Here is a 27314-nt window from a genome sequence, read left to right on the forward strand (position 1 = left end):
CAGCACGTTCAATAGGTTATCCGTTCATTGTGCTACTGTGCTTTTGTGCATCATGTTTGTCACTAAGGTTCAGCATGTAAATAATGTAGTGACAGTAAATAAAGTATGATGCATGTATGTACATGTATCAGCATTCTAGTAGCAGTTTATCCACAAGTTCAAGTAAGCACAGTAATTTAGTAGTAATTAATTATTAATTAAGTCGTACGGATACCTGGTTTAGTGAGGGTTGTCACACCACCTACATTAGCCTCTACACCACCTACATTGGCCTCTACACCATCTAGATTAGCCTCTACACCACCTACATTAGCCTCTACATCTTCATTAGTTACAACTTCATTTACAACTTCATTACTTACCTTATCAACAGCCACTACACCACCTGTGTTACCCTCTGCATTAACAGCCTCTACACCACCTGCGTTACCCTCTTCAACATCATCATTTACAACTTCATTAGTTACCTTATCAGCAGCCTCTAAACCTTCTACATCGGTTACATCTTTCCATTGAAGTAATAGATTTTTTGATACCCTAAGTTTCTTTCTTCTAGGCCTTTGAATGGTATTAACAACACCCCCCTCATTTTCTAATTCTTGAATAACCACCTTCGACGATTGTGTAGGACTAAAGTAATTTTTAACCTTGGTTTCACCATGTTCTATAAACACCTTAATAAGTTTGTTTTTTGCAACATATTTGGCCAAAAGCCTAACATCACCATTATTACCTAAAGGACATAATCCAACATCTAAATCTAACTCAGGAATCTTAAAATGGTAATACAACTTCACATCAGGAACATATAGTTGAAGATCTCTCACCATCCAATCGATTTCATGCACTGAAAATTCCTCAATGTTGCAGTAGTCAACATAAGCAGCTTTGCCAAAAGCGTATTTTCTTCCTGGTGACGGAGTAAACACACCACCATAAAGAAGTTTTATGCTGAAAAAGTTCTCAAAACCATCTGCATATACATTAAACTCACATTAGGGTATAAAATTACAGATATTGTTAGGGTTTTAACAGTTTATTTCTCTATATTGCATGTTGTTCAACCTGTACCATTCTTGCACAATGAAGCTAGGGTTTTAACGATACTTACCGTAAACACTCTCTGGTACAAACGGCTTCACATACTCAGAATTGGACCGGAAATTCCACTGACGGTTGTTGTTTGGATGTTGAGGATCGTCGTCCTTCATTTTCGTGGGAAGATTCTGATGATCAATCGATCAGATTTAGGGTTTAGATTGTGAAGAGATTAGGGGAAGATGATGAGCCGGATTCGCCTTAGGGAGGGAGGGAAAACAACTGACAATGAGGGAGTAGGGGTGCAGGGATACTTTTATATGTTAGGCACAAATAAACTGACCAAAATACCCCTCACGTGATGTGCACGTGGGGTCACTTAACATAGAAAAGTAACTGAAGTTAGACCCAGGGACTATCCGGGAACAAAAATTAAAAACTTGGGGACTATTCAGGTAGTTTTAGAAAGTTGGGGACTATAGGTTAAAAAAGGTGAAACCACAGGGATTATCCGGGCATTTTTCTCTATTATAAATCATAAAGCTATATAAAAATATAAAGTGAAATTAAATTTTCTTTGAAGCCATGGAGATAGGTTGAGCTATGAGCTATCTGTGTCTCACTTTTATATTTACAACATTTTGTTTATTGACCTTTAATTAAGTATATACTTTAATACTTCATCCTTAGCCATTCTTTTAAGACAATCATACAAGGATAAAGCCAAGCGTTGCAAGTAATGTTTATCTGGTGCCATGTTGATTCTTCTATGATTATATTTATGTTATATATCACTAAGCCTAGATCATTACTATAGAGTGTATATAGACTATAGTGGTGTTTTATTTCTTCAAAAAACTTGCTGATCATTTTATATATCCTACAACTTTTAAGATCATTACTAAGCCTAGAACTTTTTTTATTAATCCAAACAAAATTAATGAAAAAATATTCTTAGAAATTTTCTAAATAATCATATATCACACACACACATATAATATATGTGTATCTTTTTAATATAATATATATTCAAACCAAATTTAAAATACCATGTATCTTACCCTTCTCTTAAATTTAATATCAAATTTAAGTTTATATTGTTAAAAACAATTCATAAAATCACCATTTGTCTAATTTTCTTAGCTTTAAATTTTTATGTTTGCTTACTTTTTTTTTTCAAATTTAAACTTTTATAAATATACAAAATTTGCAATATCATCCAAGCTTCCGCCTTCTCAGTTCTCAGAAGCATGAATATCCAAAAGAACCATCTGTATAATTAATTTTTATAATAAACGAATATTTGCTGTTTCTGAAAGAAAATAGATAAAAAGTTTTTTTTTACTTAAAAGACTGTTTTTCTTTTCTTTTTTTGGTGTTTAAAGTCACTTTGATCATCCCCAAGTGTCCGCTCCAAACTTTCTCTCGACCCTCACTCCCTCATCTTTTGACAACCACTTTTAACTTTTTTGCCGAAGCCCATTCACTCCACCGACACTCTATGGTTGCACCACTCTACTTCCATCGTCACACTGCCTTTCAAATCTTTATATTTACTTTTTCTTTTTTCATATTTTGTCATGTATAGTATTGTCCTTCAGCTGTTCGTTATGCTGGACATTTCATCATTTTTAGACGTGAGGTTGTGGCTGGTTTGGTGGTTCTTACATCTTAGTGGTGGCAAATGGTGGTTTTTGGTGATTGTAAATGGTGGTAGATGAAGACTTGAAAATCCTTTTGGGTGATAAACAACATATGTATTCAACATTTTTTTTTAAATTTTGACCACCTCCTTTGTTTGGAAAAAGAACAAACATCACATATATGTTTAACACTAACAGTTAAATTATATGCATACCATAATAAGCATACCATATATATGCTTATGGTATGCGTATATAATGTATATATTTGTGGCACTACTAGAAAAAACACCTTTCTTGACATGCATTGCGTGTCATGAAAGGGTCTTTATGACACGCAAATGCGAGTCGTTGATTGAGGAGTCATAAAATTAACATGACATGCATTTGTGTGTCATGTTTTTATGACACACATTTAATGACACGCATTCAGGACACTCATTTTATGACACCTTTTAATGACACTCATTTTATGACACTTTTTAATGACACACGTTCATAACAATCATTTATGACATACCGATGACATTCATTTACGCGTGTCATACTTTTAATTGTTTTTTATAGAATTATTAATTTGCACTGGATACATGTATAATAACAAAAACAATAAATCTTTTTCATAAAACAAATACATATATATATATATATATATATATATATATATATATATATATATATATATCAAAACAATCCATTACATAATCATTTGTCAAGTATACTTACAATAAATTAACGCTAACAAAAAAAATTGTTTGTCAATACATTGTCAACACCTAAAATACGATTTGTCACTTAAAATAGATGTAACCGCATAAGTCGACCAATCTTCGTGAATGTCATCCATATCCGCAATCGAGTATTCCTTTACTCCTTTCCCAACCTGAGAAAAAATTAAATAAAATAAATCTTAAAAATCAGAATTTAATTCTAATATATGAATTTAAGCATTTGTTTGGATATATAATACATATTTCTCTAATATACAGACTAAAATATGCCTAACTTAAATTATCAATGTCAAGTATTTCAACTCCTTTGTAAGTTATCTTCTTCATGAACTCCATCACATAGTAGCCGCATTCAGTACCTCCTGGCTGACGTGGACACTACACAATTAAAGATATCAAGAAATGTGAAACCATGGCGATTTAAGTTTATACTAAAGGGTTTCAATATTTACAGTATCATTCCAACCACAATTTAAATAAAGGATTAAGTGCTCACCCTGACGTTGATACAGATGAGTTTAACTTTTTGCGTGTCATAAGCACCCTTTAATCATCTTTACCTCCACAAACCTGAGAAAAAAACTTAAAACAACATTTAAAGACATTGTTATTAATCAAAGAAAATCTTATAGCAAGAGCAACAAACACAACAAAGGATTTATTATTAGTTTATTAGTTAGTTAGCCACTAATAGAATATATAGAAAAGTCATTGATCTTGAGCAAAAATAGCCACTAAGTGTTTGGTTATTATTCTTTAAGTTGTAGTCGTTAAAGGCACATTCAGACATCATAATATGAAAAATATAACTCTAAAGAGGGGAGAAATACAATGCATCTTTCATAAAAAAAAGGAATGCTTACCTATGCCTCCCTAGCATACACATTGATCTTAGGTGCTCCATAATTGCATTTCTTATAGTTATACCTCTCAAGAGTCATTAGCAAGCTGCTCTTCATACACACAAAAGAAATTAGTGATAATTATAATTATAATATTGAATAAAAGATTTAAAATTTAGTAAGTTAGTGACGTAGCAAACTGTATAATATTGAATATAAGATCTAAAATTTAGTAAATTAGTGATGTAGCAAAGTGTATATGTGCATTGATATTAAAATTGTTTATACATATACGGATTCTATAAATAGGTCATTTGCATTTGTTTATTTAAAACAGTTTGTTACATTTATAAATAACCAAATATATAGTTTGGATGCTCAAAACAGTTTCAAAAAGCCCCAGATGTAAAGAGGGTGCCCACTGTACCACAAATTAACAAATAGAATTAGTAAACTTAAAAGCAATAGATACTCCTATATCTTATCTTCATGTGCCACCTTGTGCCATGAAATATGGATCAATGGTACATAATTGTGATTACGGGCTATTGTACCTGAAAATCGAAAGAACTGCCCCACCATGTCCTTCTCCTCTGTCTAAATCCATTGCATATACTGACCTCGATCATCAACTTCCCAGATATGCACATGTAGTATTGTTGGTCTACTTTCTTGGGTTTAGATATCTCTAAAGTCCAAATTAAGATATATATGATTAATAAACAACAAGCCAAACACATGTTCTACATAGTTAAACCAAACCTATTGCTTTTTTTTCTAATTTGGGTCCTTCTAATTGACAAAAATCATCTTTTAATTAGTAAATATAACATCATCTTGTCATTAGCATTTGAAAAACAACAACAACAAACAATGAGCTAGATAAATCATTAAATGGGTAAATTTGAATTCATATTTTATCTCTAAAAGGTAAACGAGTCAAACTAAAAAGTTTAGGCCAAATGGATTAAAGATCATGGAATGCTAAGAGGTTTTTTTATCAATGAATTTAAATTTTTCAAAGCTAAACCATTAGACACCTTGAAAAAAGATGATTCATTTGTGGTTAACTAAACACTGCCAGATGATTTTCTGGTCTTCAATTGTCCACTTAATTTGGACTCATATTATCTATTCTTCAATTTTCATATATAAAATTAATAGAAAACTAATAATGAATACAAAAACAGACCTTGGCCTATACTTGGAAAATTCAGCAAAATGAATCTGCGACGGCATGAGAACTCGTATCATAAACCACGGCATGTTTATTGTTGAGGAGAATAAAGAGCAGCTGAAGGAGAGGAAGAGTTAGTACCTGAAGGTGTTTCGTCATCCACAAAATCAAAATCACACCGTCGATTTCATTTAGCGGGACCGAGATTCAAGTCACGCATTCACGGCGGCGTGTGAGACCGACCCTTGGTGGTCCTCGATATTGTGAAGTCGACTGTAAACAGCCATGGACATCTCTCTAATCGATTTGGATGAATTTCACAATTTTGGTAGGGGAGAGGAATATATCTGGAGAAGTCGATTGGTCGTAAGAGGGAGCCAGGAGGAAATAGAAGTTCTTCGGAAATCTGGGGAAACTGATTTTTCAAGGAAGATGGGCGGGATACTTAGGTGGAAAATTGTATTTTTAGGTTTAAAATATTTGTTGAGGGCACACTTATCAAAAGAATTTGAACTTTCTATAAAAAATTTTGAGTAAAATGTCAAAATGGCCCTTGAGTTCAAAAATAAACCTTTTATATTTAGGTTCCTAAGCTTTCATTTTTATTGTTATTTTCATCCGATTGGCAAACTTAGTTAAAATTTTCTCTTAACTTTCCTTTTTTTCTCGTTTTATTTATTTAATTAAAATATATTATGACATAAAATGAAGATTATAGCCTTCATTTAAAAGAGTATTGGATTTAAATAACCCCAACGTTTAGTTGGCCAATAACACTCCTAACTTTGGATTTGTACACCAGCGCTCCCAACTTTCAACTTATTGGCCGATAACACTCCCTAACTAATTAAACCCTAACCCAGTTAGTTTTTTTTATGTGGCATTAGATGTGTCCCTTTTTGCTGATGTGGCATATGATATGTCAGCTGACATGACATTTTTTTATGACGTGGCAGCTGATATGGCTTTTTTTTATGACGTTGCGGCTGACATAAGCTAACTGGGTTAGGGCTTAGTTAGTTAGGGAGTGTTATCGGCCAATAAGTTGAAAGTTGAGAGTGTTGGAGTACAGATAGAAAGTTAGGAGTGTTATCGACCAATTGGTGAAAGTTGGGGTTATTTAAATCCAATATCCCTCATTTAAATGACGAAAATGTCAAAAGGGAGAGAAGTTAACAGAAAATTTTAAACCAATTTGCCAAATTGAATAAAAATGGCAATAGAAATAAAATCCAGCTGCGCTAGCCATTTACTTGCAAAATTGCTTAAGGGTAGCGCACTTAAGTGACATAATGGGCAAAATTGTAATATTCCTTGTGATGTCTAAGGGGCTGTAAATAGAATTCGGACTTTAGCTTGTCATGACTTTTAACTTTTGAGAAACGAGCTCTTATAGGGTTAGTTAAGGTTGTAATGAATCAAGGCAGGTTGTAACGAGTTACAATGGCACATGCATTTCTTAGGGTTTTATTTAGATCTTAGGGTTTTATTTGGGCCGTAAAAGTCATGATGGCTCTTAATGGAGCAATATTGGCCATGATATGTCATATTTGTTCTTAAAAGGGTTACAATGGGCTAAATGAACATATTAGGATGTGGTGAGTTATATTAGTGGTATATGTTTTGATGAGTCATATAATTGGTCTTAACTAACCGGGTTACAATGGGCTAAATAAACATATTAGGATGTGGTGAGTTATATTAATGGTACATGTTTTGATGAGTCATATAATTGGCCTTAACTAACCAAACATGTGTTAGTGGAATGTATTAGGCCTTAATAATCACCACTAACCAAAATTATCACTAACTAACCCTCACTGGCCATCATTGACGAATATCAACCCCGATTGACCGAACATGTGTTAGTTGAACGTGTTCAGCGATAAGATCCATTAAAACAAATGTATTGACTCTTAGGACTCAATAAAAGTTACATATATCATCATTGACCCAAATTAACAATCATTAAACAAATTTAACTACAACTTATGGTTATTGACCCTAATTGACCATCACTAACCAATATTGACCTAAGAAGCCATCATTGACCAATATTAACCTTAACCATACCACCATTAACTAAATTTGACTTTACTTTACAATTATTGATCATTATCAACCCTAATCAACCAATATTAAATCTAACTATATATCAATGACCATTACTAACCCAAATTGTTGATATTGGCCCTAATCGTCCAATAAATATAAATGTTGAATACGGCATGCACAAAAACACCGTGTGCTACTTTTTAGTATCTAATTCTTCTTTTAAAATGATTGAACCAAAAATGATGTAATAGAGAATGAAAATATGTGTTTAACTATTAGTCCCCAAATCCAGGGGCGGACCCACAGTGGTGCCACCGGGGTCCCCGGACCTCAATCTTTTTAAAAAAATAGTAGATTCGGTATATTAAATTGTATATGGACCCCATAAATACAATTAGGTGGACACCATAGAAATAAAAAGAAAGCTGGTGTAGTGGTAAATCTCCCTCTTTTCCACCAAGAGGTCATGGGTTCAATCCTTGATAAGCCCATTTTTCTTATTTTTTTTAAAAAAAAATCTAGTTCAAACCTCACTTTAACTCAACCCGAACGAGGACCGACCCGAAAATGGACCCCATTGAAATAAAATCCTGGGTCCGCCACTGCCCAAATCGATCTCGTATATGAATGGTTGAGACTAATTTTCAGTCTCTAATATATTTTCTCAAATTGTAATATTTTGGTAAATAAATGGAGAGTGAAAACCAGTCCCTAATTGATTTATCTATAAAGTTATTTAGAGGATTAATATCAATTCCAATTAAAGACTGAAAGTCGCTCAAGTCGCTCAAGCTTGTAGGGGTATATATGAAATTGTTCTTTTATTTTTTGTACTTCTAATAAATCGTAAGAAGGTTCAAGAGTAGAAGTATATTTTATTATAATATTTTAAACTTTTAATATATATTAAATAATTATTTTATTTTTTACTTTTAGTTTTACCAATACCTTATCTTTATTTTCTTTTGAGTAAATTACAAAAATCATCCTTTATGTATGTCACTTATTGCAAACTCTGTCCTTTGCCTTCAATAACCATAAAGCTAAGGCACGGTCGTTCGTCTAATAGAGTTAGTACGTGTAGGTCGTCGCACAGCTGCTTGATCAGGAGATATACTTGGTAGAGACGCACCACTGTGAGTTCATGTCCCCCTTTTCTCTTAACTGTTTTCAGTTTTCTAAACTGCGGGGGTGAAATACATGTTACAATGTTTACGAATACTTTATACATGGTATGGTTAGCGTAAGGAGGTTTACTACTTAGATCATGTGAGTGTGTAGGCGGAAACTTGAGGCCATTAATCCTCAGGGTATGTCACACCCCAACCGATGGCGGAATCATCGGGGCGCGGCACTAGGCGAATCAGATTGCTCAAGAGAATCCATAACAACTATATTGCGATAATATTTATTACATTTGTCATCCCATACTAACAAACAATACAATCACATAAGTTATCACAGATTTCTTGTCCTCTCGAACAATTCAAATCCGACAACCTATAATTTAGATGAGTTTCTAGACTTCCTAGCTTGATTTGATGTAAACTTCGGCTAAACCTGCAACATACGTTAAAACTTTGTCAATACAAAAGTATTGGCGAGTATACAGGTTTGATATGTGATAGTGTGATAGATTAAAAGTGCTGCGAATTTCCACATGCATAAACGTAATACACAACATATATACTCACAAAACTGATACTACCAGCTAAGTCCTCGATGCTCGACTCTTTGATGGCATAACTAGACCCCGTCGGGCGAAATAGTACTATACTAGTCTTGGTGGGACGTCACGAGTATAAGTCCTAGCATACATGTACTAGCATCACGTATATCTATGCAAACAGTTATTCGCAAGTGATAAATAGTCCAATTAAATCATTCGTTTGATAAGTTTGGTTTTTATGGAACGTATGTTACACCCAAAATTCGATAAAAGGGGTCAAGTATACTCACAGCGCGTATTCGGTTAGGTTTGCGGAACCGGTGCCGGAGAATATCCTGATTTCAGATAATTTACATGAGGGATAGGTTACTATGCGTTAAACGGTATCGATTTGCGTGAAATCGGGCGAAAATTGGGTTGAAATTGATTAAAATTGTAATTGGGCTGGCCCAGTCGAACAGGCCATTCGATCGAGTGGGCCTGGTCGATCGGTTGGACTTGGTCCTGATCGATCGGACAGCCTGATCGATCGAATGGCTGTTCGATCGACCAGCTGTTCGATCGACCAGCTGTTCGATCGACCAGCTGTTCGATCGACCAGCTGTTCGATCGACTAGCTGTTCGATCGACTAGCTGTTCGATCGACTAGCTGTTCGATCGACTAGCTGTTCGATCGATTGGGCCACTCGATTGGCCATCCTGTTCGGCTGTTTTCGATGATTTTTCGAGTGTTTTTCGGCGTTTTGGGTTAGGACGTTACGATGAGGTGTTAAGCAACTGAAATCCCGTCAATCCCAACCTGTTTCATCGGCCGGGAATCACCCCGTTCGTCGGAACTGGTCGTTTTTGTCGGTTTTTCCGTGTTTAACTCGAAATCGATCATTTTATCACTAGATCTGATGTAAAAACCTTGATTTTACTTAGGAAATGCCCTGGATCTGAGTTGTTCTTGATGATACGAGGTCAACACTTGAAGTTCATAAGAACTTTGTGATGAAATCTATCCGAACAACCCAAATCCGTGGCCTTTTGATTAGAAAAACATTGATTTGGTTGAGATTCATGAAGAATCGTATGTAAATCATCCGAATCTGAGTTGTTCTTCATGGGATGACATCACCTTTGAAGAACTTTATGGTGACATCACCTTAGAACACCCCAAATCCGTTGATTTCACGGTTAAAAATTGAGATTTGAAAGGTAGAAAGATGAAGGATTGCATTTGGATCAAGAAAGTACAAGATTCGGGTTGAAAAGTTACAAGAATCGGAAGAAATCGAGAGATTTGAGGGCTGGAGCGTCTTGGTCGGTTAGGAGCAGCAACACAAGTGTTTGGGAGGGAATGGAGGGGTATTTATAGGCAAGGGAGGAGAAAGGAAGGCAAAACAGCAGTTGGATCGGCTGGCCCAGTCGATCGGCTGGCCCAGTCGATCGGCTGGCCCAGTCGATCGGTTGGCCAGTCGATCGGCTGGCCCAGTCGATCGGCTGGCCCAGTCGATCGGCTGGTCCATCCGATCGGCTGGTCCATCCGATCGGACTGGCCCATCCGATCGGACTGGCCTATCTGATTGGGCCGGTCTGACCAATTGGACTAGTCTGATCGAATTGATCCGTTCGGAAGCCTTTTGATCCCGTTTTTGGTGCGATTTCGACGGTTTGAGCCATATTTTCATATATTTATATAATTATTAAATTATTTATTATTATTAATCACAAAAGGGCCGTATATACGTATTTATGTATCCAATTCTCAGTGCGGTGATCAAGTTACGCGTGCCTTCGAGTGCGTTCTTCGATGTGATGTGCCACAATGATTATCGGGGCACCACTTACTCATATTGCCATCATCGTCATGACGGTTAGAGTCATAGTACTCACCCGATAGCCCTCGTTAGCGTTGATTACTCACATTTTGACACCTCACGCTCATCGAGAAGGGTAGTTTAGGCCCATATTCGACATCATCGTGAGTGTTATGCAAAATAGGTTGCGTAATTATTCGATTATACTTCGATTTAGCGATAAAATTGGTATGATTACATTATGATCCGAATCTCCGGTGCTAGGCGTAACGAGTGTGTCGAGTAGTAACAACGCACGAAGGTGCGGGTTGTTACAGTATCCCCTCCTTTAGGAAATTTCGTCCCGAAATTAATCCAATAGTAGGGTCGTAAGGGTTGATGCGATTGAGAGTAGAGATTAATAGCGTCTAGATAACGAGCGATCGATTAAGATTTGACGAGTGAGAACGGAGAGAAGATACGATTCGATTAGTTAAAAGTGATAACACACACAAAAAGCAATTCCATAGCGTTTTAAACTTACCAATACTCGATTAATCTTCGAAGTTATTTAGGAAAATCTCCTCATGGCGCGGCGTTGACTGTATCGATGTCCACCCCAGCGCTATGGTGAGGGTTTTTGTTAGTTGATAATAGGTTGTGAGTTATACGTTTTAAAAGAATTCGGCGGCAAAATAAGTTTTAAGAAAGTTTTCCTACAACGTGGGTTCGAGCGGAACTCGACTGCCGAACCCTCGTTCTCGGGAAGATTCATGTCGGTCATTGCAAAGGTTTTTAAGAAAAGAATTGGACTTATGAAATTTTCATTGGGCATGGAGCTAACCTGCTTTGATGTCTGCTCCATGTTATGAGGAAATTTCACCTGTCCAACGGTTTTTAACAAAATTTATAAATTGGGTTTTTCTTTAATAATACAGAAAACAATTTACATCGGGCCCCACGTGGCACTTTCCCACGAAAGTTTGTTAATATGACTAAAACACTTATATATAGGAAGTACCAGCGGCGTATCCACCATGTTTTACCCATATTATCTCTGTTTCGTGCGGCGGTGTCACGTGTGCCGATACGACACAAATAGAATTTCGATTTCCTTGGTCCAAGCGATAAGGTGCTAGACCGAGCCTTAAGATAGGAGTGAGTTGGATGCAAACCAAGCATGGGCAGCGAGTGCGAGTAGTTTGGTCACACAAACGCTGATATGGTATGCTTGGTTGGACAACGAATGACACGATTTTGATTCGGGTAAATGAGATTTCGATTTGATTCCACACGAAGTTCGCATGGCACGTTTCCACAAGACTTGCTAATATGACAAACACCATGTTTCCATATTAGTTTTATCTTGTGAAGCAATGTCATGCACCCTAACATTACACCACCTGCGATGACTTCCAAGTAACATTCGAACATCGATAGACAATAGATTTCAACAGATTGATAAGCGACGATTGTTGCGTTGCGAGTGATAGACGATTGATTGAACTGATTACACCACGAATAGTACTAAGGCTAGCCCACACGGCCTTTTTCCACAAAGTCAACTAATATGGTCAAAACATCACCATGTTTCAACCTCGTTAGTTTCGTCTCGTGAAGCGAGGTCTTGTGCGCTAACATGACACGTAGAATGCGTGCATTGATAAGTAATAGCGAACCATGATAAGAGTATCGAGTTGGTGGATTAGGTGCGAGGCGCGTTAAGAGTGGAAGGCGGCGAGTGATTCTCGATACTCGTCTAGCGAATCCACAATAGGCGATCCACACCAGCTGATAGAGATTCACACAATTGACAATAACTAGCGTTAGAGATTTCTAGACAACACGTGATGCGATTGCGATTTCGAGCCACATATCGAATGATTTGATTGCGAGATTGATCCGGCAAAACTGCGATTAAGTTGCGTTCTAGACTTTCCGACCAGTCTCGCGTTGCTCCAATTGCTCTTCGGGGTGAACTTACCTAAGTTCATCGATGTGGCAATTTGTGTACGCGGACTTACGAGAAGCCTCGCAGTGATGCGGTTTAGTTTTTTGTTACGCCTTGTGATTGATGGTAGAGTGTCAAATTAACCATAATAGTATAATAGGTCTAATAACGCCCAACTCCACATGGCACTTTCTTCACGAAGTTTCGGTAGTATGGTAAAGCGTACCCCCGCGTCACCCCTACTACTTATGCCCCGTGCTTTGGTGTCACACTTTGTTGACACGGCCTTGACCGTGCTTTTAAACGTTATGGCACCATTAGAACTTCACTACGATCTCCGTGCACTGACCAAGATAATCCCGTGTGCACCCGTGAGTAGTTGTCCCTTGCACGTATACCGTACCTCGTTCTAAGAGTGTTATAGGGATAAAATACATAATATAGTACATAGTGCTAGCGTCTAGATAGTGCTCGATTGTAAGAGAAATAGAATCCACACACGACGATAGATAAATTAAGTTCTAGAAATGGTAGAGATAAGTCGTATTATTACAGCAACATTAGGATCAAAATAACGTTGTTGTGGATACTTGCGGAGACTGTGGTTGTTGATGACTTCCTTCCAGGTCACGGTCCTGTACGGCACTGCGACGTATAATGCCCATACCAGTCGCAATTTGCGCAATAGCGACATTTTGCTTCTAGCGGGTGATGATACGTGCATGTGAAACACAGGGGATGAGATCCATTGTAAGCGCGCTTAGACTGAACTGGAACTGATCGGAGAGGTTCGGGTTGTGGCAGTCCAGTTGTTGAGGAGTCTGGGCTCACGGTCTTTCGTTTGCGGCTCGGTTGGGCTTCTTGAGTTGATGCAGTGTCGTCTTCGGATTCGTCTGACGATTTGGCGGAGACATTGTCGGAGCAATCCTTAGAAGAATCCTCCGAGGAACTGTCAGATGAACCATCGACCGATTCTCCAGAGGAATCGTCGGATGAGTTGATGATGATTGCTTGATGAGCTCGTTTGACAGGCTTCTTGGAGAAGAATCCGTTTACGACTCGTTTGCTGTTGAGCTCTGTGGCTAGACGGTAGGCTTCTTCGATGGTAGCAGGTTTTGCAACTTCGACAAAATCACCCACACACTCTGGTAAGCCACGAATATACTTCGCGATAGCTTTCTTCGGAGTGTCGACTTGACTTGGGCAGATTATGCTGAGCTGTTTGAACCTTGCTGTATAGCTCGCATTGTCACCTTCGGTTTGCTTGATTTCCCAAAATTCGTTCTCTAGCTTCTGGACTTCGTGAGGGGGACAATATTCTTCCTTCATGAGTTTCTTCAGCTCACCCCATGAGAGGGCGTAAGCTGCGGAGATCCCACGTTTGTTGCGCTCGGCGGTCCACCAATCGAGTGCTCGTGATTGAAATACTCCGGTGGCGCAAGTAGTTTGAAGGTCCTCGGGGCACCCACTCTGACGAAGGGTAACCTCGATGGCATCGAACCACTGGAGTAATTGAGAAACATCTCCTTCACCAGTGAAAGGCATCGGATCACAGGCTTTGAAGTGTTTGTAGAGGAATGCAGATTCCGTCTTGACGTCTTCCGGGGCTCGAGAGTGGCTTTGAGAGTGCACTTGCGCGACAATTTGAGGAATGAGCTTGACCACTTCCTTGGTCACAATTGAGGCAATCCTCTTATCGGCGCGTCGTTGGGCTCTTCTCCTAGCTACTCGTCTCGAGATCGAGTTGTTGGAAGGCATCTAGACAGAAGGATTCGGAATGAGATTCGATCATAATGATTTCTGAACTTTTGATGCGATTTGATTCGATCAAAACTTGGTATAGAATTTAATTAAACACATAGGAGCCACATAGGAAAATTCTAGATTCCTAAACTCTCACATAATTGATTCGTTTTGTATATAGTATGTATAGGTATAGCTGTAGGTTACACATAGATATTGATTCAGAATTTGCGAGGACGCGATAAGAGAAGTAGCGTAAGCGAATTCGAGTACTTAGGCGTTTGTTTTGTTGCGATCATTCGGTCTTTGTTTTAGATTGCGATGGCTGTGCAGGTTGTGCGCTTTGTAAATCGAGGTTCGTAAATTCGATAAATCGAGAAATCGGTAAATCGTAAAGCTTAAATTTGAAAACTCATAGACGTAAACCATACACGTAAAAATTTAGATGGAATGCCTTGGGTGTTTAGGCGTTGGCTACCCAAGTAACCCGACTATACCCAACAAGTTCGGGCATACGCGTTGACCTAGGGGACTCATGCTTCCACTGGGATGCAGCTCCTGACATTCGTCTCTCTAGTCTTCGCGTAGCCTGAGTCGTTGTTATGGTCGTGACCTTGGTGAGAGCTTTTGTAAACCATTTTATGGAGTGGAACAGTTGATTAAGGTATGGGTTTCACCCCTGGCTTAACAACTTCGTTCCCATTTGTGGTTGTGCTCATCGAATAAATCCGAGAGTTCCACCAGAATTTCGAAATGGAGACCTTTTGTCGAGATGTGGATGTCACTCCTAGCTCAACGAAGAGTTCTCGTGCTAGAAAAATACGCTGGGTGAGTGATCCTATCGAGAGTTATTGGTTTTCACACCTGGTCTCGACTAGATCACTCGGTTTTGTTATGCGAGTAGTTTTGAAAACATGTGTATTGTGTCAGCCTTAGGAAAGGCTAAGTAACCTTCTAGCCTTAGGAAAGGCTCTTTGTGTGAAGCTGTAGTATGCGGTGTTCACACAATAGTTGTAACTTTTCAACAAATTCGATCGAGAGTAGCAAGTTGGCCCAAACAAACCCTAACGAGTTCGTAAGAGTCGGCCTGTAGGTACTTAGACTATAGACTAGGTCAATTTTTCTAAGACATCGACCCGGACTAGGTCGAGTCTCAAACTTTGCCTAATTCCCTATAGTTATGGCTCTGATACCAATCTGTCACACCCCAACCGATGGCGGAATCATCGGGGCGCGGCACTAGGCGAATCAGATTGCTCAAGAGAATCCATAACAACTATATTGCGATAATATTTATTACATTTGTCATCCCATACTAACAAACAATACAATCACATAAGTTATCACAGATTTCTTGTCCTCTCGAACAATTCAAATCCGACAACCTATAATTTAGATGAGTTTCTAGACTTCCTAGCTTGATTTGATGTAAACTTCGGCTAAACCTGCAACATACGTTAAAACTTTGTCAATACAAAAGTATTGGCGAGTATACAGGTTTGATATGTGATAGTGTGATAGATTAAAAGTGCTGCGAATTTCCACATGCATAAACGTAATACACAACATATATACTCACAAAACTGATACTACCAGCTAAGTCCTCGATGCTCGACTCTTTGATGGCATAACTAGACCCCGTCGGGCGAAATAGTACTATACTAGTCTTGGTGGGACGTCACGAGTATAAGTCCTAGCATACATGTACTAGCATCACGTATATCTATGCAAACAGTTATTCGCAAGTGATAAATAGTCCAATTAAATCATTCGTTTGATAAGTTTGGTTTTTATGGAACGTATGTTACACCCAAAATTCGATAAAAGGGGTCAAGTATACTCACAGCGCGTATTCGGTTAGGTTTGCGGAACCGGTGCCGGAGAATATCCTGATTTCAGATAATTTACATGAGGGATAGGTTACTATGCGTTAAACGGTATCGATTTGCGTGAAATCGGGCGAAAATTGGGTTGAAATTGATTAAAATTGTAATTGGGCTGGCCCAGTCGAACAGGCCATTCGATCGAGTGGGCCTGGTCGATCGGTTGGACTTGGTCCTGATCGATCGGACAGCCTGATCGATCGAATGGCTGTTCGATCGACCAGCTGTTCGATCGACCAGCTGTTCGATCGACCAGCTGTTCGATCGACCAGCTGTTCGATCGACCAGCTGTTCGATCGACCAGCTGTTCGATCGACCAGCTGTTCGATCGACCAGCTGTTCGATCGACTAGCTGTTCGATCGACTAGCTGTTCGATCGACTAGCTGTTCGATCGACTAGCTGTTCGATCGATTGGGCCACTCGATTGGCTATCCTGTTCGGCTGTTTTCGATGATTTTTCGAGTGTTTTTCGGCGTTTTGGGTTAGGACGTTACGATGAGGTGTTAAGCAACTGAAATCCCGTCAATCCCAACCTGTTTCATCGGCCGGGAATCACCCCGTTCGTCGGAACTGGTCGTTTTTGTCGGTTTTTCCGTGTTTAACTCGAAATCGATCATTTTATCACTAGATCTGATGTAAAAACCTTGATTTTACTTAGGAAATGCCCTGGATCTGAGTTGTTCTTGATGATACGAGGTCAACACTTGAAGTTCATAAGAACTTTGTGATGAAATCTATCCGAACAACCCAAATCCGTGGCCTTTTGATTAGAAAAACATTGATTTGGTTGAGATTCATGAAGAATCGTATGTAAATCATCCGAATCTGAGTTGTTCTTCATGGGATGACATCACCTTTGAAGAACTTTATGGTGACATCACCTTAGAACACCCCAAATCCGTTGATTTCACGGTTAAAAATTGAGATTTGAAAGGTAGAAAGATGAAGGATTGCATTTGGATCAAGAAAGTACAAGATTCGGGTTGAAAACTTACAAGAATCGGAAGAAATCGAGAGATTTGAGGGCTGGAGCGTCTTGGTCGGTTAGGAGCAGCAACACAAGTGTTTGGGAGGGAATGGAGGGGTATTTATAGGCAAGGGAGGAGAAAGGAAGGCAAAACAGCAGTTGGATCGGCTGGCCCAGTCGATCGGCTGGCCTAGTCGATCGGCTGGCCCAGTCGATCGGTTGGCCCAGTCGATCGGCTGGCCCAGTCGATCGGCTGGCCCAGTCGATCGGCTGGTCCATCCGATCGGCTGGTCCATCCGATCGGACTGGCCCATCCGATCGGACTGGCCTATCTGATTGGGCCGGTCTGACCAATTGGACTAGTCTGATCGAATTGATCCGTTCGGAAGCCTTTTGATCCCGTTTTTGGTGCGATTTCGACGGTTTGAGCCATATTTTCATATATTTATATAATTATTAAATTATTTATTATTATTAATCACAAAAGGGCCGTATATACGTATTTATGTATCCAATTCTCAGTGCGGTGATCAAGTTACGCGTGCCTTCGAGTGCGTTCTTCGATGTGATGTGCCACAATGATTATCGGGGCACCACTTACTCATATTGCCATCATCGTCATGACGGTTAGAGTCATAGTACTCACCCGATAGCCCTCGTTAGCGTTGATTACTCACATTTTGACACCTCACGCTCATCGAGAAGGGTAGTTTAGGCCCATATTCGACATCATCGTGAGTGTTATGCAAAATAGGTTGCGTAATTATTCGATTATACTTCGATTTAGCGATAAAATTGGTATGATTACATTATGATCCGAATCTCCGGTGCTAGGCGTAACGAGTGTGTCGAGTAGTAACAACGCACGAAGGTGCGGGTTGTTACAGGGTAGGACCGAGGGACAGGAGCGGTAGATCTATCTGGGTGTAGCGAGCCCAGCCCCAGGCCCAACAGTACGGACCTCGGGGTGACTTTGTGCCCAACGCATAAATCCGCTAGGTTTGAGTCTCCCTACTTGCACTTCACACATATCAATGGCCTTGCAAACCATTGGTGATCTCTTTTTCCTTATTTGCTACATACCAGGATTATTTATACATACAAAGGTTTATTTACTCACTTACACATGAACTCGCTCAACATTATTGTTGATTTTTCCAACTTACATGTATTTCAGGAAATTAAAGGATCTGGCGCGGTATGTTGTGTTTTCCCGCTGCATATGGGTTCCGAGGTCATCCCGGTTTAGGAAATGTGACTTTTTCCTGGACGAGTCACAAATCTTAAACTGCGTTTTATTTGTGTTGATGTTTATGTCTTTCAGAACAATGTTTTATGTTATGTTGTTGTAGTTTCCAAGACAATGTTGTGTTACGTTTGTTTTAAAACTTAATCTACGGATGATCTTGCATGGTTTTTATTACATATAGCTTTGTTATGATTAAGCTATGGTATTAAGAAGTCACACCAAAATTAACCACGCTTCCGCAAAGCCAGGGTGTGACAGGTGGTGTAGAGGCTAATGTAGTTGTGGAGAATACATCGTTCAATAACAGTTTTAGCTATGATTTTGACAATGCAAATTTCTCAACTGATTTTCCAATAGATGGTGAGTCTAGGCAAGCGGAGGGTGATGAGTATGAGGTTGGTCAGTCTAAGCAAGCTGAGGGTGGTGAGTCTGAGCATGATGAGGGCGGTGAGGTAACTGATGGTGCTAAGGCTGATGATGATGAATCATCTGAGGGTGATGATTCAGATGACAGTGACTTTGAAGAGGGGTTAGAGAGTATGGATGAGGTTGAGTATGGCATGATGGACTACCATGCAAATGTTGACAGGGGTGTGGAGTTTATGGGAGCTGAAGTAGAGTCTGTTGGCAACCATGATGTGGATACCAGTGATGACTTATTAGATGATGAAAATCTAAGTTATGAGTCTTTTGACAGTTTGACTGATGAGGAAATGGAAGATTTCAAAACTAGGAGAAGTTTGAATTAAGAGAGTTGAGGAGGAAAAAGAGGGCTGGACAATCAACATCCCAAGTGACCTTTTATGTTGGTCAGTTGTTTTCAACAGCCAAAGCGGCAAAAGACAAGATAAACAAACATGCAATTGAAACAAGGAGGTCACTGTCTTTTATGAGAAATGATAAAAAAAAAGAATTAGGGTGGTTTGTGAGGGTAGATGTCCAATTTTCACATGTGGGCCGAATCAAAGTGGGCCTGGTATCCATATACAATCTGCAACTTTCCAAAAAGGCAAGGAATCTTCTGCAAGTGGGACAAAAAAGGGGTTTAAAAAGGGATTGGTATAATGCAATGATAAAAGGAAGGGTAGGTTAAATAGTGTAGATTATCCTTGGGTTTTGTACTTGTCTAGATTGAGCGATGAAGAGGAGACTTGGGTGGTAAAGACTTACCAACCAGATCACAAGTGTCTCACATCCAGAAAAATACAGCCTTTCACTTCTACCTTCTTGGCTAAACAAGAGTTTATGATGAATCAGATTGCAGCCAACCCTAATATTTCAGTAAGTAGGCTACAAGAAGAGCTTGGGAGGAAGTATGAGCTGTCTGTGACAAAAATGAAGGTATAAACCCTAATTTCTACTTCTGTTTATTTTCTTTAATTATAGACCATTAACTAAGTTTAAGTTGATTACAGGTTTTCAGGACAAAGCTCAAGGCTATAAAAAAGATTGAAGGGGACTTCAAAGTTCAGTATGCAAGCCTCAGGGACTATGTCATGGAACTGCACAGGACCAATCCAGGTACAAAAGTTAAATTTGTTGTTGAGCCTGAGTGTAACCCACATGCACCCACAAGGATCTTCAAGAGGATTTATGTTTGTCTGGGACCACTGAAAGAAGGGTTTAAAGAGTGTAGGAGGGAACTGTTGGGGTTAGATGGGGCATTTATGAAAGGCCCCTACCCTGGTCAGATGCTAACTGCAGTTGGTTTAGATCCCAACAATGGCATTTATCCTTTAGCTTATGGAATTGTTGAGGCTGAGAACAAAGACTCCTGGATCTGGTTCCTACAGTGTATTAAAGATGACTTGGATCTTCCAGATAATGCAAATTTCACCTTCATTTCTGACAGGCAAAAGGTATGGTATTAAATTCAGCAATTATCATAAGTCTGTTTTTTGTATGATTAATGTTTGAAATGTGATGAAACAGGGAATAATACCAGCCATAACTCAGGTATTTCCAACAGCTGAGCATAGATTTTGTGCAAGGTATATATGGCAGAACATGAAATGTAACACCTCGAAATTTTGTGTCCAATAATGTATTGACACGTGTCTTGAGTTTACACGTGGTATTAAATACTAAATAAAGGACTAAAGTTGACAAACCTTGAAAGTATGTAAATTCGAGGGTTAAAAATGTCAATGAGGGGTAAATATACTGTACAGTAACCCTAAATGATGCCCGTACCTTCAAACGAATAAATCATGGATCGTACGGAGCGAAATGCGGAAGAAAGTGAGAGATTACAAGCTACAGGGGTTAATTGTGTCAACATGTTTAATTTATACCTCTGAGTGACCCTTTGACGAACCCGAGGCTTTGTAGCAGAAAAATACGCTCACTAGAATATACGATATAAATTTCGCTAAGTTCCGTTTTAAAACGAGAAAGTTATGATCAAATTCGTATGTGAGGGGTTAAAAGCGTCAACAATAAAAGTTAAGGCTTTTCGGATAGTAATTAAACTAACCGGGGACTTAACAATGCGGGTAAAAGTCACGAGGCCCTTAATTGTAAATAATCGAGGGCCAAATCGCAAAGTTACCCCTTCGAAACCGAAAGGTCAGGTTAATCATTACAAAAGATATGAAAATCTTGAAAAACAAGTCCAATGCGGGCCGCGTGAGTGAAACCATCAAGATGATGCGGGCCGCGCGCCACCGGCAGATTTGTTTTCTGACTTAAAGATTCAGGCGGCCCGCGTGTGAGTTGCTTGAATCTTAAAGCGGGCCGCGTGAAGGTCCCAGATGCAGAATTTTTGGACAGATTCAATGTTTGAACTTGTAAAGGATCATTGATGCATTAATTGAAGCGTGGGCGCCCTCTACATGCCCCCTAGCACCCAGGGATACCTGCTGATCATCCATAAACCATTGTAGGGTGAGTTGTAATGATCTTGTGCATGAAATTTCACTATAAAAGGACATACGTTGCACACAATTGAAACACACCTCAAACCTGCCTTCTAGTTCATCTCTGGAGCTCTCAAGCATTCTTCTAACATCCTTAGTCGTGCACCAAGCTTCTGTAAGTATGCCTACCCTTTTGTGGCTTAGTTTATGCATAGTTTAGCTTAAAAGTCAATCCGTCGTAATTAACGATTGACTTAACGATAAACCACAAATGGTGGCATTTATCCTTTAGCTTATGGAATTGTTGAGGCTGAGAACAAAGACTCCTGGATCTGGTTCCTACAGTGTATTAAAGATAACTTGGATCTTCTAGATAATGCAAATTTCACCTTCATTTCTGACAGGCAAAAGGTATGGTATTAAATTCAGCAATTATCATAAGTCTGTTTTTTGTATGATTAATGTTTGAAATGTGATGAAACAGGGAATAATACCAGCCATAACTCAGGTATTTCCAACAGCTGAGCATAGATTTTGTGCAAGGTATATATGGCAGAACATGAAATGTAACACCTCGAAATTTTGTGTCCAATAATGTATTGACACGTGTCTTGAGTTTACACGTGGTATTAAATACTAAATAAAGGACTAAAGTTGACAAACCTTGAAAGTATGTAAATTCGAGGGTTAAAAATGTCAATGAGGGGTAAATATACTGTACAGTAACCCTAAATGATGCCCGTACCTTTAAACGAATAAATCATGGATCGTACGGAGCGAAATGCGGAAGAAAGTGAGAGATTACAAGCTACAGGGGTTAATTGTGTCAACATGTTTAATTTATACCTCTGAGTGACCCTTTGACGAACCCGAGGCTTTGTAGCAGAAAAATACGCTCACTAGAATATACGATATAAATTTCGCTAAGTTCCGTTTTAAAACGAGAAAGTTATGATCAAATTCGTATGTGAGGGGTTAAAAGCGTCAACAATAAAAGTTAAGGCTTTTCGGATAGTAATTAAACTAACCGGGGACTTAACAATGCGGGTAAAAGTCACGAGGCCCTTAATTGTAAATAATCGAGGGCCAAATCGCAAAGTTACCCCTTCGAAACCGAAAGGTCAGGTTAATCATTACAAAAGATATGAAAATCTTGAAAAACAAGTCCAATGCGGGCCGCGTGAGTGAAACCATCAAGATGATGCGGGCCGCGCGCCACCGGCAGATTTGTTTTCTGACTTAAAGATTCAGGCGGCCCGCGTGTGAGTTGCTTGAATCTTAAAGCGGGTCGCGTGAAGGTCCCAGATGCAGAATTTTTGGACAGATTCAATGTTTGAACTTGTAAAGGATCATTGATGCATTAATTGAAGCGTGGGCGCCCTCTACATGCCCCCTAGCACCCAGGGATACCTGCTGATCATCCATAAACCATTGTAGGGTGAGTTGTAATGATCTTGTGCATGAAATTTCACTATAAAAGGACATACGTTGCACACAATTGAAACACACCTCAAACCTGCCTTCTAGTTCATCTCTGGAGCTCTCAAGCATTCTTCTAACATCCTTAGTCGTGCACCAAGCTTCTGTAAGTATGCCTACCCTTTTGTGGCTTAGTTTATGCATAGTTTAGCTTAAAAGTCAATCCGTCGTAATTAACGATTGACTTAACGATAAATCACAAATGGTCCAGTGGTTTGTCGAATCAAAGATAGTTATATGTTGGTAATCATGTGGGCTTTAAACCCCTAAAAGAGCACCCTCTGATTCCCACTCTAACTAGTCCGAATGTCGAGTCAAACGTGCTTAGAAAAAGTCAACAGAAATGCTATTTTGCGATTTCATGCATAATCAGTAATGTAGATGGTGTGTAACCTATTTAAACACTCATAAAACATGATAATAAGTATATTAACTAGTCTAAGCTTGTTTGATCCGACCATTTACTGTTTTGACCCGGTTCGGAGCCGAAAGTCGCAAAACTTTGACCTTTTGCTTTGACTTCAGTTCTGACCCGTTAAAGTATGATATAGATATGCCTTAGGACTCTCTTAGGACCAGGTTACATGATGGTATAACCCTCTGTGACCGGTTCGTTGTTTGTCCGAGTCTTTTACACCTTTCCGTTAAATGCTTAAAAGTTGACCGTAACGCCCTTTTAGATTTAAAACTATAATTTCGGACATGTGAAAGGACCATAACGTTAGTTACTGATTTCTAATCATGTCCCTAAAATTTCACATCAATCCGAGGTCCAGAATAGGAGTTATGCTAAATAGCGCAAATTACGGAAACTTTAGTAAATAAATAGCGCAATTAGCATAACGCCTATCTAAACCCAGATTTCGACACCAAACCTTTTACACACTGATGTAAAATAATATTTTGGGATTTTTAAAGATTTTTAATTATTTTTAACCTGCTCATAACCTGCGGTTATGGCAACGGTTCGGTAAATACCGAATATACCATTTTCGGCCATAACTTGAGTTCTACAAGGTCTTTTGACCCGATTCCAGTTGCTACTGATTTTAAATAATAAATAAAGTATTTTGGACTTTATAAACTGTTCGGGAAACTAAGATTTCCTATAGAACTCAGAAACCTCTTTTATAATCTTTAAAAAGACCGAAATACCCCTACGGGGCATAAAATGGATTTAAACTCGTTACGGGCATTATGGAAGGTATCCTACTGATACCACAACCTCTTTAAAGCATATTGACTTAGGAAACCAGTGTAGGACTCTTACGGTTACCCGTTGCGCCTTTTGCGCGCACGGTTCGGCTTATGTAACTAGTTTACATAAACTAGCCGAAACGGGTCAAACCATATTGTTTTGACCCCAAAATCCAGAGTGTGGTTATTAAACCCATATAAAACAAGTATGCAAACTTGTTGGGTCCAAATCACATTCCATTCCCGGTTTTCGCCTTTCACGCGATTAAACCGCAATTATCCTTTGAAACTGACCGGTCTAAGCTACGGCTAAATTAAAGACCCGTTAGGATTCTAATAGGTTATTTTTAACCTTCGTTCCAGAATAGGAGACCAGTAAAAGCTATTTGCAATTTATTCAATTAAGGATTTATACTTGCAAAGGTAAATACTTTTAACTTATTTTCCGTTATACGGGCTTGGGTTATGGTATATAGCATACCGCTTGATCGGGCATCAAATTCTCCACCGTTGAGTGGGTAATTGAATAAATTTGATCGGCTCGTTTAAACAGTCTTGTTACTTAAAATCCTTTGGGGGGTTAATGACCATGTCCCGGATATCCCTGGCAGCATTTTACGAAATGGCCACGACCTAAGCGCGGAGTGTAGGCGTACACTCGTCAGTGCATAAATAGTTGATGTGGTGTGTCTATTGATCTTTAACCCGGACAAGATCCGGGCTGCTGAACGCATAAGGAACATGTAATCCGTTCACAAGATTATAAATTTAAATAATTCTTCCAAGTTATAAAAGAGTTTGTGCCTTGTGCATTCAAATCAATTTTAATAAACATTTTTACAAAAGTGTCGGTTGAATGTATTTACCAGTGTAAACTGACGTATTTTCCCAAAAAGACTAAATGCAGGTACTATGCGTAATTGGCTGGATATTTCTCCTTAGCATCATAAAGAGTCTCGCAAGCTTAAGATGCCTACGTCTGTTGAACAATACTTATATTTTTATTTGATTCCCTGTGGATACTTTTCGACTATTCGCAATACATTTGATATTGCAAACAATGGTTGAAATATAATTATCTTTATGCTTCCGCTGTGCATTCATGTATATTGTGTGGTTTGACTATATTGTTGCCAACTACGTCACGGTAATCCCCCACCGGGCCCACCGGTGAGACACGTGGAAATCGGGGTGTGACAGGTTGGTATCAGAGCCAACATTGAGTGAATTAAACACTATCCTTAAGTGTTTAATCTCAATGACACAATTGCACATACTTGAGTCTAGACAAGAACATAGGACAAATTCGAATTGTTATTCCAGTTTCTCTTTTTATTGTTTATTGTGATTTAAAGTTTTGAAAGCAGGAAATATGCCACCAGCAATTAGACGAGGAAGAGGAGGAAGAGGCAAAGGGACGATCATTACTCACAATGATCACGAGGCTGGACCTTCGAACATGCGAGCTCCTTCCAGTACAAGAAGTGAGGAACCACAGAGACGAAGAAGAAACCTCTTTGAACCTGCGAGACATTCCACCTCGCACAGTTCAACACCTTCATACCGTCATTCTTTTGGACCAAACTCAGAAAATGACCCCAATAACCCTCAACCATCATTTATACCTCTCCAGCAATCTGCTTCGCACCGTTCTTATGGCGATCCTTCACCTTTCTTCGTAAGACAGTTTAACCCGGCGGATTATGTCCAAGAGCCAATAGGGTATAACCCTATAGGACCAGAGGATCACTTTTCTGAAGACAATGCAGTGGATATGGACGAGGATACAGACCCCGTCGAGCCTGCAAGGGGTACTCCCAACCATCCAATCGAGATCTCTGATGGGTCATCCTTCCATGGAACACCCTATCAAGGTCCCGACAGTTATCAGGCGAGGTTTGACCAATGTAATTGGTACTTCACACCTTCTCATCACTTCTCGCCTCATGACCAACAACAGCAACAGGATCCTTCTGAGGATTCGCGGTTCGTGGCATTTACGCCACCGCCACCAGTTCAACCAGTAATTCCAGATCCGCCAAGGCGTAGAAGATCAGGCGCGCGGATGTCCACCAGAGGAGGGGAATTCCATTTCAGCACCCCTCGCCACTCGAGCGCGAGTCACTTTTCGTCAGTGCCTGAAGAAGAACCACAATTAGGTGAACCTTCGGGTCACCCTGCAGAGGTGAATTCTGCACCAGTTGCACCACCTCCGCCACCTTTCGGCTATGATAACCCTATTCCAGCATATGGCGGTTCCACCGCATATAATCCGTTTGAGCAGCCGACTCACACGCACTACAACTATAACTATGATGCCGACCCATACGTGGTAGCGGCTAATTACAATGCCCTCCATGGAACCTCTTGGAGACCAGATTACTTAGCTCATGGGTATCCAATACCTCCTAGACCTCCGGTTCAGCAACCGTCGCAGCAGCCACGTTTTTCTCCACCGGAGCAAGAAGAAATACTCCACCGTCTAAACCGTGTGGAACGAGACTTCGAACAAGAACGTAAGAGTAATCGTGGATTTCTCAAAGGCCTAGCAAACCTACTAAAAGGGAGAAAGAAACGAGATCATTAGTCTCCTTATGTATTGTTGTATTTACTAGTACAATTTAGTCCCTGCGTGGACATTTATCGTGTTTAGTCCCTACGTGGACAATTGCATTTCAGTCCCTGCGTGGACTTATCTTTTAGTCCCTGCGCGGACATCTATCTTGTATTTGGTCCTTGCGTGGACTTGTTTTTCTATAAACCTCTATGTAGGTATTTACTTATTTGAAAAGTCCCGTTTAGGGCAGCGTGTAATCATTACTATAAGTAATGGAATGTTATGTTATGAATTTCATTTTGTTATTATATATGAAATAAATCAAAAATCATTCCTTTTAAATTTAAATCTGCCTAAATAAAGAATCTTAAGAGTGAAACCTAGCCAGTTGTCATTATAAGACCCGGCCAAGATGGTAAGACCTGATTAAAAGATTCAGATTCCCTGTTAACCTCTGTAAACATGTTAACGTTCATGGCAGATGGGATTCGTT

General features: G+C 39.3%; 1 long non-coding RNA gene across 5 annotated transcripts; it reads right to left on the bottom strand.

Moving 5' to 3' along the window:
- Positions 1-3380: 3380 nt before the first annotated feature.
- LOC110878946 lies at positions 3381-5877 on the bottom strand. Of its 5 annotated transcripts, XR_002558326.2 has the most exons (7): positions 5573-5877; positions 5447-5481; positions 4809-4942; positions 4276-4360; positions 3909-3982; positions 3688-3790; positions 3381-3564 (listed from the first exon to the last, which is right to left on the bottom strand). It is a non-coding gene; the product is annotated as an uncharacterized LOC110878946 (long non-coding RNA). The 5 variants fall into 5 exon arrangements; XR_002558324.2 differs by having other exon boundaries at positions 3381-3790; XR_002558325.2 differs by having other exon boundaries at positions 3381-3790; positions 3909-3994.
- Positions 5878-27314: the final 21437 nt, after the last annotated feature.

Source organism: Helianthus annuus, chromosome 9 (assembly GCF_002127325.2).
Source record: "Helianthus annuus cultivar XRQ/B chromosome 9, HanXRQr2.0-SUNRISE, whole genome shotgun sequence".
Taxonomy (NCBI): Eukaryota; Viridiplantae; Streptophyta; class Magnoliopsida; order Asterales; family Asteraceae; genus Helianthus; species Helianthus annuus.